A 12,073-nucleotide genomic window follows, 5' to 3' on the forward strand; every position below is an offset into this window, starting at 1 on the left:
TCTTCTTTCTGGAAGATTCTCAAAATCTTATGAGAGTCATAGGATTTCTCTAGATAGGATGAAAGCTTAAGTTATTTGATATTAAAAAGTTAAACTGAAAGGACTTGTGGGACCCAGGAAAAATAAAACCATTCCTTGTTATGTTGGCTTATTTAAACTACCCTTATATGGATTTTTTTAGTACAAAATCCACAAATGGCACCTGGAAGAGCAATGGCAATTTGAAAGAAGTATTTAATGAATAAGCTAATTTTTACAACATCTTTTTTTAGAATTAGATGGTTTTTTTTTTTCTTTTGAGAAAACAAGCAAAAAGATGAAAAATCAAAAATCCATATTATGATGCCAAGGGAAAATTTAAACATGTAAGAAGTCAACACTGAATATTCATTGGAAGGGTGGATATAAAGCTGAAGCTCCAATACTTTGGCCACCTGATATGAAGATCCAACTCATTGGAAAAGACCTTAATGCTAGGAAAGATTGAGGGCAGGAGGAGAAGGGATAATAGGGGATGAGATGGTTGGATGGCATCACCAATCCAATGGAGGAGTTTTGACAAACTCCAGGTCTTCCCTGGTGGCTCAGATGGTAAAGAGTCTGCCTGCAGTGTGGGAGACCCAAGTTCAATCCCTGGGTCAGGAAGATCCCCTGGAGAAGGAAATGGCCACCCACTCCAGTATTCTTGCCTGGAAAATCCCATGAACAGAGGAGCCTGGCAAGCTACAGTCCATGGGGTTGCAAAGAGTCAGACATGACTGAACAACTTCTCTTGAGCAAATTCTGGGAAATGGTGAAGAACAGGGAAGCATGACCTGCTGCCATCCGTGGGAGTCACAAAGAGTCAGACACAACTTAGCAACTGAACAACAACAAGAGAACATAATAACATTTATTACTTTGTTGTTTTTCTAGTTTCCACTCAATATTTAGATATTTTGAAATTTAGCATATTTGGATTGTTGGCTTGGTTACTTGTTTTTAGATGTTCAGCACTGCCAAACCCTTGACTTCTGGTTCTAAATGACCACTCATATCTCATTCCCTGACTCCAATATTAATATGCTTGATTTTCACTTAACTAGTTCTAGGTATACGAAATAGTTCATCTTGGTTTGATTTTTTCATTTTGCTTTTCTTTTAGTAATTGTTCTGAAAAAAAATATTTTCCAGATTGAAAGAAAAGTGTATCTCAATAGGCAAACAGTTGTGCTATTTGAGAACCTTGGTAGATATCACAGAGTATGTTCAATCTGTCATATAATTCATTAGTATTTGAAGTGACTCAAAGTGTGGGTTTAAGTTGTCATTAATCTTTTATTTGATGAGACTCAAAATACAAATGAAACCTATTTAATCTCAGAAAAAAGTTTTTTCTTTAAAATTAGGTTTCATTCTTTTGGATTATTTTGCATAAAATTAATCAGAAAAACAGACATGCATACAGATTAAAAACTAAGGGATGGCAAAGTTTCAGCAGAGGCAGTTTGATTTTTTAGTGCATATAAGTACTATATGGCTATTTGGACTTCTTTCAAAAGGAAGGGATGTGTCAGGGAAAAAAAGGTCAGTTTTACAGGCACAGCATAAAACTGTCATTTGCAGAGCATTTTTTTTTTTTTTTTTTTGCTCTTTTATAAAATGGGAGTAAAGGAGCTATGGGGGAATATATGATTCTGTCAAAGTTGGCAGAGCTGAGAATCAAGCAGGTATGACATAGGATCCTCCTGTGCCTATGTACCAGCCTGGTCAATTTGAAAGCTCTGGTTTTCAAAACATAACAAAGTCTTCCTCCTCGTTAAGGACCAGAAAATTCCCTGAGGATATTCTGAATGTGTTTAATGTTCAGTAGCTCTAAGTGAGCTATTGTTGTTGTCAGGATCTGCTTTAGAATGAGTATGACCAGAGTGCACTGTAGCTAAGGGCTGAAGAAAACCGGAAGTAAAAGGCATTCTGACTCCTATGTCCCTTTAGTTCCTGAACTCCCAACTTTATTGAACCCCATTATACTCTCCTCCTTATTCTGCTTCCCTGCACACATGCACACACACACACACTCAGTGTCTTCAAACCTTGCATTTTATTAGATCACTGCCTAACATCAATTGCATGGCACACAACCCAATTTTTCCCTTTTATTAAAATTTATATTTTAATTGAAGAAAAATTGCTTTACAATGTCGTGTTGGTTTCTGCCATACGACAATATACATCAGTCATATATACATCCACTCCCTCTGGAGACTCCTTCCCCCTTCCCATCCCACCACTGTAGGTCATCACAGAGCTCCTGGTTGAGCTCCCCGTGTACTATGGCAACTTCTCACCAGCTATCTATTTTACACATGATAGTGAACACATGTCTATACTACTTTCTCCATTCGACCCACTCTCTCCTACCACCACTGTGTCCGCAAGTCTGTTCTCTATGTCTGTATCTCCACTGCTGCCCTGAAAATAGGTTCATCAGCACCATTTTTCTAGATTCCATATATATGTATTAATATACAATATTTGTTTTTCTGTTTCGACTTACTTCACTCTGTGTGATCTTCCTTGGTGGCTCAGATAGTAAAGAGTCTGCCTGCAGTACGTGAGACCCAGCTTCGATCCCTGTGTCAGGAAGATCCCCTGGAGAAGGAAATGGCAACCCAGTCCAGTATTCTCTAGGCTTATCCACTTCACTAGAAATGACTCAAATTTTTTTCTTTTTTGTGGCTGAGTAATATTCCATTGTATATATGGACCACATCTTCTTTACCCATTCATCTGTTGATGGACATCTAGGTTGCTTCCATATCCTGGCTATTGTAAAAAGTGCTGCTATGGACACTGGGGCATGTTGCTTTTTCAGTTATGGTTTCCTCAGTATATATACCCAGTAATGCAAATGCTGAGTCATGCTGTAGCTTTACTCCTGGTTTTTTAAGGAACCTTCATACTCTTCTCCATAGTGGCTGTATTAATTTATATTCCCACCAACAGTGCAAGAGGGTTCCCATCTCTCCACATCCTCTCCAGCATTTATTTTTTGTAGATGTTTTGATGATGGCCATTCTGACTGGTGTGAGGTGATACCTCATTGTAGTTTTGATTTACATTTCTCTAATAATTAGTGATGCTGAGCCTCTTTTCATATGTTTATTAGCTATTGCTATGTCTTCTTTGGAGAAATGTCTGTTTAGGTCTTCTGCTCATTTTTTTATTTTTATTTTTCCTGGTATTGAGCTGTATGAGCTGCTATTATATTTTGGAGGAAAATCCTTTATCACTTGTTTCATTTGCAATTATTTTCTCCCATTTCAAGGGTTATCTTTTAATTGTATTTGTTGTTTTCTTTGCTATGCAAAAGCTTTTAGGTTTCAAGGTCCCATTTGTTTATTTTTGTTCTTATTTTCATTACTCTAGGAGGTGGGCCAAAGAGGATCTTGCTGTGATTTATGTCAAAGAGGACACACAACCCACTTTTAATTTTTGCAAGCACATTTAAGTACATGGTTCTTGGTTTCAGCACCTGAGGAGAAAGACCAAGCAGGAAATATTCATTGAATCCAACGATAAGAAATAGCTATTGAGTCAACCATCCATTTAATTGTGTAGTAGCTACAACAAATGAAACACCCATTTTGTATGCATTTTTGGTGATTTGTGCACTGGGCTGAATGTCACAGCTGAGAGAAAGCCATCAAGGTATTTTTTTCTCATTACAGCATAGTGGAGTTGCCTGCAACCCATAAATAGAATCTAAAGTCAGTCATATTTACTCAAAATTATTACTATATTCTGAAAATTTTTACTGAAATTTGACTCTGGTGAATTGATGTCCATGTTGAGGACAGACACAGTGTTTCCCCAAATCTGGCACAACTGACTTTTCTCTCAAGCAGCAGGACATTTACGTGTAATATCACCCTGGCACCAGATGAAGTTGCAGCTTTATATGCTGGGTTTGGTATACAAAATAAGTTCAGTTCAATTCAGTGACTCAGTCATATCCAACTCTTTGTGACCCCATGAACTATAGCACGCCGGGCTTCGCTGTCCATCACCAACCCCCAGAGCTTGCTCAAACTCATGTCCATCAAAATAGGCACCTTTAAAGATTAAAAGCTTGCTCAATGGAGAAGTTTTACGTTCTAAGGCAGAGACTCCCTCTTCCTCAATAAGTGGGAGACTGGTGGAATCACCTGGGCTGTTTGAAGCCCCCCTGTGGCATGAGGTTTAGTAGACCCACCTCACACATTAATAGACAGAATCCATAGGGTGTCACGATTGCTCTTAGAGGTCGTGTTGCAGTTTCCTCTACACTGTTGCGTCTGTCAGGCTGTGTGTTCCTCAGGGAAGAATAGTGAGGGAATTAAGGAAGGGGATCCTAGTTCCCATCTCATGGATGATGAATTGAGGCTCAGAGATGTTCATGCTTGCTCCAAATTATGATTTATAAGTGGTAGAGACTTGAGTATTTTGATTCTAAATGTATAAAGTAAATGATTTCAAAATTCAGTGAAACATGAACAGCAGTCTTAGTGAATGAAATGACTCAACTCAAAGGCAATGTTCTAAACTAAGAAAAATATAGGTACTTCCCTGCTGGTCCAGTGGTTGGGAGTCCAAGAGAGGATGAAATCAATGACATCAATCAATGAAACCAATGACAGCATTGGCAACACAGTTTTGAAAGGCAGGGCTGACTTCATGACAACAGGGATTTAGGGGATACTTGTGGTGATGGTGGCCCTCTGTGGGGCTGAGCTCCATGGAGACAGCAGTGGACCTGCACCAGATATTCATTAGGTGTGATTTTGGAATAATTCTACCTGATTCCTGTTCCTTTTACAAGTTTGGTCTTTGGCTTTTCTGGATTGTTTGTTATGTGGGTGTGTGTGTGTGAAAGAGTATGTTTTAACTGAAATATGAGATTTTGTTTAGTTTACTTTTTTCACTTAAATTCTGTATTATGGACTTCCCTCCAAGTCAGTAGATCAATATACAATTCTTATATTTTCTGATTGCTTTATGCATACAGCAATGCACATGATTTAAAAGTAATTACATCATTAATGTTATATTACTATTTTTGTATGTTTAAACTTTTTTTAGTCACTCACACACCTCAACCCCAGATTAGTTTTATAAGCTCATTTATATCCTTCTACTCCTGACATAGAGAACAAACATATGGATACCAAGGGGAGAGGGGAGGGTGCAGTGGATTGGGAGATTGGGATTGACATATATACACTATCAATACTGTGTATAAAATAGATAACTAGTAAAAACTGACTGTATAGCTTAGGGAACTCTACTCAACACTCTATGGTGACCTAAACAGGAAGAAAATCCAAGGAAGAGGGGATATATGTATAAGTATAGCCGGTTCACTTTGCTTAACAGCAGAAACTAAAACAACATTGCAAAGAAACTATACTCCAATAAAAGAAATAATATATCCTTATGCTTCTTTCTCTATGCTTTGATGACACACAAATTGTCTTTCTGGCTTTACAAAAATGGCACAATCTAACTACACTTCTGTATATCACATACCATACCCAAAGAAAATACCATGGTATCTACTGAAAACCACTCAAAGTTAACTACTGTTGTTATATTTCAGTATTTTAAATAACTGCTTTGTATTTCATGATGTAGCAGTACCATATTTTATTTACCCATTTCTCTTTGGGAATATTCACTAGATTTTCAGTTGTCTTGTTATCATAAAACATGTGTTAACACAGGAGTTTGAATATATCTACTTATGTACTGCTGCTTTTGTTTTCATGAGATAGATTTCTGGTGTGAAATTACTAGATTTGAGAGTGTATATAAATATATTAAAATTTGGAAACTATCATCATTTTTTTTCCAAAGAATAACCTACAAACAGATGTCAGAGGAAACGTTTCTTTCATCTAAGTCAGTAAGATGTTGATATTTATAACTTGAATTATTACTTTCAATTTGAAAAAATTCAGATGAATCAACAAAATGATTATTACTCTAAAAGAAAGTTCATGAAAACCTAATTTGCAAAATAAGATACCCTTAAAGAATATCATGTGTTTTAGTCATGCTTGTAAAAGCAATGAAATGACAGCAATAGAATCTGATTATTAATTGTAAACTTGGAAATAATTAAACTTCTTTAGATTTCTTTATGAAAAGCCACACTAAAATTCTATGTATTAAAAAAAGAAATTTGGAAGATGTTTACCTGAAGGTGTTTACCTGAAGAAGATGGTGGAAGAGAGTGACAGTGAGACAGAGAGTGGCAGCTGGGGATGAATATTATGGATGCTGGGCCACTTGAAGTTGAGAGGAATCTGTTATGAGTCTACTTGCATTACCTTTCTTCTTAGATATAAATGTTAGTTCCAGAACGACACGAACTCAAGAAGGTTCAAATAACAAACTCTTAGGAAATATAAGTATGATTATTAAAAACCTTTTATTAATCTCTTTCTTTTTTTTTTTTCTGCTCATCAAGGGAACCTGAAGACCCAAGAGTAATTCTATCCCCTGAGACACTAAATCAAATTAATCTCCTACCCATCTAGCTGTGTTAGTTTCCATTCTCTGCACATAAACTAGTTGGGGCCTTGAACAGAGAGTAATCATTCTTTCTCACCAAGCAAATAGAACAGTACCTGTTCTTCTATTAGTAACCTGCAAACAAATACCACAACATAGCATATAGAAAGCTTAAAATTTTGGTTAAAAAAGAACTAAAAAGGGACATGAGTTTTATGTTGAAAGACATCACATACTGGAAGGTAATTTCTTAGAAAGGTAGATTTCTTTTGTTTCCCCTTATTTTCCTTCTTAAGCTTTCATTCAGAGATAAGTTACTTGGGGATTATTAGACTTCCACCTAAATAAGGCTATCAAGTCTCTCTCTCTCTGATATATACATACAGTTGACCTTTCAGTAACACAGGTTTGAACACTGTGATCTGTTTACATGCAGACTTTTCCAATAAATATATTGGAAATATTTTTGGAGATTTTCAACAATTTGACAAAAAATCACAAGTAGGATAGCCTAGAAATATTGAAAAAAATAAGGAAAAGGTATGTTACAAATGCATAAATTATATGTCAGTTCAGTTCAGTTCAGTTCAGTCGCTCAGTCGTGTCCGACTCTTTGTGACCCCATGAATTGCAGCACGCCAGGCCTCCCTGTCCACCACTAACTCCCAGAGTTCACTCAGACTCATGTCCATTGAGTCAGTGATGCCATCCAGCCATCTCATCTTCTGTCGTCCCCTTCTCCTCCTGCCCTCAATCCCTCCCAGGCATCAAAGTCTTTTCCAGTGAGTCAACTCTTCGCATGAAGTGGCCAAAGAACTGGAGTTTCAGCTTTAGCATCATTCCTTTCAAAGAAATCCCAGGGCTGATCTCCTTCAGAATGGACTGGTTGGATCTCCTTGCAGTCCAAGGGACTCTCAAGAGTCTTCTCCAACACCACAGTTCAAAAGCATAACTTCTTTGGGGCTCAGCTTTCTTCACAGTCCAACTCTCACATCCATACATGACTACTGGAAAAACCATAGCCTTGACTAGACGGACCTTAGTCGGCAAAGTAATGTCTCTGCTTTTGAATATGCTATCTAGGTTGGTCATAACTTTCCTTCCAAGGAACAAGCATCTTTTTATATCATGGCTGCAATCACCATCTGCAGTGATTTTGGAGCCCAAAAAAATAAAGTCTGACACCGTTTCCACTGTTTCCCCATCTATTTCCCATGAAGTGATGGGACCAGATGCCATGATGTTCGTTTTCTGAATGTTGAACTTTAAGCCAACTTTTTCACTCTCCTCTTTCACTTTCATCAAGAGGCTTTGTAGATATTCATATATAGGCATAGGGCTTCCCTGATGGCTCAATGGTAAAGAATCCGCCTGCAGTGTGGGAGACTCAGGTTCAATTCCTAGGTCAGGAAGATCCCTAGAGAAGGGAATGGCAATCCACTCCAGTATTGTAGCCTACAGAATACCGTGGACAGTGGAGCCTGGCAGACTATAGTCTGAAGGGTAGCAAAGAGTCAGACATGACTGGGCAATTAACACTTTCACTTTCGTATAGGCATAAGGTGAGAGATATTTAATATAAAGCTAACATTGTGGAAACCTGTTAGTTTTGAACCATATCATAACTTTGCTTTCAAAGACTTACATTACCATACAGAATGCCTCTTTCCATCATCATGGAAGAAACTGTATTAGCCTATCATCACAGATAAGTGGTTTAAAAAAAAAAAAGAAGTAATAATGTTTTTAATACTGTGTAGTGGTCACATATGGATGTGAGCATTGAACTGTGAAGAAAGCTGAGCACCGAAGAATTGATGCTTTTGAACTGTGGTCTTGGAGAAGACTCTTGAGAGTCCCTTGGACTGCAAGGAGATCCAACCAGTCCATTCTAAAGGAGATCGGTCTTGGGTGCTCTTTGGAAGGACTCATGTTAAAGCTGAAATTCCAATACTTTGGCCATCTCTTGTGAAGAGTTGACTCATTGGAAAAGACTCTGATGCTGGGAGGGATTGGGGGCAGGAGGAGAAGGGGATGACAGAGGATGAGATGGCTGGATGGCATCACCAACTCAATGGACATGAGTTTGAGTGAACTTCGAAAGTTGGTGATGGACAGGGAGGCCTGGCGTGCTGCAATTCATAGGGTCACAAAGAGTCAGACATGACTGAGTGACTGAACTGAACTGAACTGAACTGAAGGGATATAACTGTAATACTGTATGACATAAGAATTTTCTAAGAATCCATTCATTCATATATGAGCCAGGCTACCTTGAAGCAATCATATAGCTGCTTCTTTCTTATTAATGCATGAATTGTTACTGTTTTGTTTGTTGTTTAAGTCACTAAGTTGAGTCTTACTCTTTTATGATCCCATGGATTGTAGCCTGCCAGTCTCCTCTGTCATGGGATTTTCCAGGCAAGAATACTGGCGTGGGTTGCCATTGCCTCCTCCAGTGGATCTTCCCGACTTAGGGATTCAACGCGTGTCTCCTGCATTGGCAGGTGGACTCTTTACTGTGAAGCCACCAGGGAAGTCATGAGTTGTTACAGTTGTAAATAAATATAAATCTTTTCACTTTATCTTTTCATTTTTGAGATGTAGTGTTAGTAATATGTATAACATCTACAGTGTCATCTATTCTGTAAGACAATATTGATGTACACGGTGACACACACATGATTCTCTTTGTAAAGAGTTGACATACACTTATAGTATCCATAAACACAGTACAGTAAGTGTATTTTCTCATCCTTATGATTTTCTTTATAACATTTTCTTATGTTTCAGTTCAGTTCAGATCGGTCACTCAGTCATGTCCGACTCTTTGCGACCCCATGAATTACAGTACGCCAGGCCTCCCTGTCTATCACCAACTCCCGGAGTTCACTCAGACGATCATTGAGTCTGTGATGCCAGCCAGTCATCTCATCCTCTATCTTCCCCTTCTCCTCCTGCCCCCAATCCCTCCCAGAATCAGAGTTTTTTCCAATGAGTCAACTCTTCGCATGAGGTGGCCAAAGTACTGGAGTTTCAGCTTCAGCATCATTCCCTCCAAAACATCCCAGAGCTGATCTCCTTCAGAATGGACTGGCTGGATCTCCCTGCAGTCCAAGGGACTGTCAGAGTCTTCTCCAACACCACACTTCAAAAGCATCAATTCTTCAGGGCTCAGCTTTCTTCACAGTCCAACTCTCACATCCATACATGACCACAGGAAAAACCACAGCCTTGACTAGACAGACCTTTGTTGGCAAAGTAATGTCTCTGATTTTCAATATGTTATCTAGATTGGTCATAACTTTCCTTCCAAGGAGTAAGTGTCTTTTAATTTCATGGCTGCAATCACCATCTGCAGAGATTTTGGAACCCCAAAAAATAAAGTCTGACACTGATTCCACTGTTTCCCCATCTATTTCCCATGAAGTGATGGGACCAGATGCCATGATCTTCGTTTTCAGAATGTTGAGCTTTAAGCCAACTTTTTCACTCTCCTCTTTCACTTTCATCAAGAGGCTCTTTAGTTCCTCTTCACTTTCTGCCATAAGGGTGGTGTCATCTGCATATCTGAGGTTATTGATATTTCTCCCGGCAACCTTGACTCCACCTTGTGCTTCTTCCAGCCCAGCATTTCTCATGATGTACTCTGCATATAAGTTAACTAAGTAGGGTGACAATATACAGCCTTGACCTACTCCTTTTTCTATTTGGAACCAGTGTGTTGTTCCATGTCCAGTTCTAACTGTTGCTTCCTGACCTGCATACAGATTTCTCAAGAGGTAAGTCAGGTGGTCTGGTATTCCCATCTCTTTCAGAATTTTCCACAGTTTATTGTGATCCACAGAGTCAAAGGCTTTGGCATAGTCAAGAAAGCAGAAGTAGGTGTTTTTCTGGAACTGTCATGCTTTTTCCATGATCCAGTGGATGTTGGCAATTTGATCTCTGGTTCCTCTGCCTTTTCTAAAACCAGCTTGAACATCTGGAAGTTCATGGTTCACATATTGCTGAAGCCTGGTTTGGAGAATTTTTAGCATTACTTTACAAGCATGTGAGATGAGTGCAATTGTGTGGTAGTTGTAGTCTGAGCATTCTTTGGCATTGCCTTTCTCTGGGATTGAAAGGAAAACTGACCTTTGACAGTCCTGTGGCCATGGCTGAGTTTTCCAAATTTGCTGGCATATTGAGTGCAGCACTTTCACAGCATCATCTTTCAGGATTTGAAATAGCTCTACTGGAGTTCCATCACCTCCACTAGCTTTGTTCGTAGTGATGCTCTCTAAGGCCCACTTGACTTCACATTCCAGGATGTCTGGCTCTAGGTGAGTGATCACGCCATCGTGATTATCTTGGTTGTGAAGATCTTTTTTGTACAGTTCTTCTGTGTATTCTTGCCACTTCTTCTTACTATCTTCTGCTTCTGTTAGGTCCATACCATTTCTATCCTTGTCACAGGTAGTAGGTTTTAAATATGCATCAGGTATTTGATGGAGTTGTCTTCTGTTGTGAGGTCATCACTTGATTTACAAGTATGAGGAGTGGAAGATGGGGGAAGAGATATCATCTCTAATAATACTTTCATATTTAAGACTGAAATACATGTTAGAAACCAGCCCCTACCTAATGGATTGTGGCTGGGAAAATACATATGAGCTCTGTTCTTAGAGCCTCATAAAGCATAGTCTCACATAAGACAAGCATGATAACAGCAATCTTATGAGGGTTGGTATTTTGTTGATTGTATTGGAGATTGTAGAATTCTCTATTGGAGTTTGGATTCTTAACCTGCTCTAACAGTATTTCTTCTATAAGCAGGAAGTGGTATTAATGAGACACAAGTACAAATACCAGTGATTAAATTTTCTTTGAAGTTGTAGCTTTTGAAACTGAGAAGTCTCTATAGCACAATGAGAATTTATTTATTTTTTCTCTATATATATATACACATATATGATATATATTATATACATGTATAATATGTATTATGCATACATATATATCATATATTATATATATGTGGCAATTTTGTAATAAAAAGCACAGTGCTGTGTGGTTCACTATCATTTAATGATCAGCCCCAAAGTTTCAGGGAACTAAATAACAACAACCTCAATAAGTTTGCAAGTGGATCGTGAGCCTCAGACAAGATTTCAGACTCACCCAATACCTTGATTTCAATGTGGTGAGTCCTTGAGCAGGGAAACCCCGCTGACTTGACTCAAAAAACCTTTAAGACAGTAAATTTGAATTGTTTTATGCTACCGAATTTGTAGTAATTTATAATACACCAATAGATGAATGCATAGAATTTCTCGACTTCCTTTTGCATATCTGTGTGTGTGTGAGAGAGAGAGAGAGAGGATGGTGATGAAATTATTCCATTACTTTTTTCAAAGAAGCTTCATGATAAACAAAGTTGAGTATGACTCTAGAGTTATCAACATTGAATGATGCAGCTTCTATCTAGAGAATGGGTTCTCAGTTCTCCCTTAATGCTGGGTGCTTTTGATATTCCCACAGAGAGCAAAAACGTGGAGAA

This window comes from Capricornis sumatraensis, chromosome 8, assembly GCF_032405125.1.
Source record: "Capricornis sumatraensis isolate serow.1 chromosome 8, serow.2, whole genome shotgun sequence".
In the NCBI taxonomy this organism is placed as follows: Eukaryota; Metazoa; Chordata; class Mammalia; order Artiodactyla; family Bovidae; genus Capricornis; species Capricornis sumatraensis.